Source organism: Nansenia antarctica (assembly GCF_963989245.1).
Source record: "Nansenia antarctica genome assembly, chromosome: 8".
Classification (NCBI taxonomy): Eukaryota; Metazoa; Chordata; class Actinopteri; order Argentiniformes; family Microstomatidae; genus Nansenia; species Nansenia antarctica.
This window is the reverse complement of record NC_137678.1, coordinates 50,864,313-50,866,812: the sequence shown is the minus strand read 5'-3', so window position 1 is coordinate 50,866,812 and position 2,500 is coordinate 50,864,313. Positions and strand designations below refer to the sequence as shown.

Sequence of the window (2,500 nt, the reverse complement as noted above, 5' to 3'; positions counted from 1 at the left end):
TTTTCCCCGAGACGGTAAACACGGCCTAAGTCACATCCAGTCACATTTGGTCGGCCAACCCCAAAAATAAAAAAATAAAAATAAAAAATCTGATACATGAGAAAGGTCAAAGGTCAAAGATGGTGCAAAAAATATCTCCAAATGGCCTAAACATATAGGTGTCCGCCTAAACATACCTTTACTAAAACAGGTACAAAGTTGCATTTGCTCACATTACTAGCATCAACTTTGGCACAAGTACTAATAAGACCCTGGAGTACTGATTCCTAGATGATTTGGGCTTCGTTATCAGGTTTCCAAGGTGATATTCACTGTAAAAGCTGTTGTTTTTTTAGGCGGAGACTGAATTTGAGATGTTTTATAATGTTCTAGCTCTATTTGCTCTGACACAGTAACATAGATTTTGATTCTGACACTTCTACAGCCACCCCACAGGTGTTAGCTTTCATTTGATAACAATATCATTATGAAGGCCCTTGTGATTGTGGAGATATTCTATATTCACTGTGGGCATGTCATTTCGAGCAGAAAACCAGAAAAATTAGGTGGATAAGAAGAGGTTAAAGATAACACCACACAGGCATTAATAAACACCTAATGGATCAGATTATGTAAAAGAAAACTCAATTTTGACAAAAATGGAGATAGAACCGTATAATTCTAACGTCACGAATAAGACGCTTTCTGGATGAGACCAACTTGGATAGATTAAAAGTAGGATGGATATAACGAGCTGTTGATGTGAGGCATGGCTGTGGTGTCTGTTGAAACAGTGATCATGCTGTGGGGAGGCACGCCTTTGCTCAGGAAGACTCATGGCGGAGGATCCTGGAGTTCCTGCAGAAGAACCTGCAGGACCAACCCTCCAAGCTCTGAGAGCGACTCTACACACACCCTCCCCAGGCCAGCCCCATACACTGAACCCTGAACTCGGCTGCGTGTGTCTTATGTGTGTTCAGTGGTGTAGGTAGTCTTGTTTTTTCTAGTGGGTATATTGTGATTTTTCCCTCCCAGACTCATATTGTTCATTTCAGAACGCCATACAAATAAATCTGCGCTCCCTGTCTAACGTTATATATATATATATATATATATATATATATATATATATATATATATATATATATATATATATAAATATATATATAAATAAATATATATATATATATATATATATCTAACATTACATGTTATAAGGTTGATCTGTGCATGATAGTGCTGCATTTTGACATATTTCACGTCGCATTTCCCCCCGTTGATGGTAGGCCTATATGACGCTACAGTCAGTCCCAATGGTCCAAAAGTCAAGTGCTTCGTAACACAGACGGGGTGAATTTTATGAATGAAAGTGTGAAAGTTCTGTCACAAAACGCTGTTACATATCCTCGCACATTTTTAAGTGGGTATACGGAAATCCTTGGCCTTTCCTAGTGGGTATACGGCGTAGTCCTGCGTATCACGTAGACTTACACCACTGTCACTGTGTGTGTTAGTGTTTTGTCTAAAATGTTAAAGGAGACCATTAAATGTGATCTTTGGTGGGCACCAGATGGCAGCATTGTATAGTTTGCGAGAGAGAGAGAGAGAGTGGGAACTTTCTCAGGGACCTTCTCTGTTGCTTTAGCCATGGTTGAGACGCAGTCTTATTGGCCCTTTCCATGGCAAACATCTGTAATGGGGAATGAAGCTGAGAGCTGGAAAACACTGCTGTTTTCATTCACTCTTATCAACTCCATACTCTCCAGCTGTCTTCCATAAACTCCTGCTTCGAACCTCTCCATTGTGGCAAAAAGGGGGTATAAACCAATGACCTAAACCGCACCACGTGTCACACATAAACGCATTGTATATTAATCTAATGACGCTATGATACACCAATGCCACATCCATGAGGATTAATGAAATGAGCGTGCTGGCGGCACGCCGTGCTGTTGAAACCTCTCAGACACAGCGGAGTTTCTTCGGTCGGCCAGCAACCCTTGCGGTGCGACTTGGCATTTTAGCCACCTAATACTCTTACCATGAAGTAATCCAAGGCCCTGTCTCTCATGCATTAGGTACAACGCTCTGGCCGCTTGTCATTAGAAACATTCCACTGGCAGCCGTGAGCTAACAGCCATACGGGCCAAATTCCTCCCTTTGAAACTCCATTGAAAGAATATGTTCATGTTATAAATGGTAAAAAAAAGGGGGGGGGAATGGCAGATTAAAGCGATTTTGAAAGAAAACAGTTTTATGAATCATCGTCGCCACACATGGTCGACGGAATACTGAGAGGGGGGGGGGGGGGGGGGGGCGGAGTCGTCCGATGGAAATGTTGTTTGGGTTCTTCTGATTTAGGAGAAAAAGCAATGCCCAGTCTGAGGTTATTAACCACAAAATGGCGCCCCCTGGTGTCCTCCCTGGTGACCTTGCCCATGTACGCAACTCCTTTCATCCGCCAGGTTATGGTGTGGTGTGCCGAGTGATTGAGCATCAGACATTGTTCTAGATCTGGAAT

General features: G+C 42.3%; 1 protein-coding gene across 1 annotated transcript in view; it reads left to right on the top strand.

Annotated features, from left to right (window-relative positions):
- LOC308163527 (peroxisomal succinyl-coenzyme A thioesterase-like) overlaps positions 1-2,500 on the top strand; it is a gene marked incomplete at both ends in the record, with an annotated part of 31,623 nt that overhangs the window by 3,425 nt on the left and 25,698 nt on the right. The window lies entirely within an intron of this gene.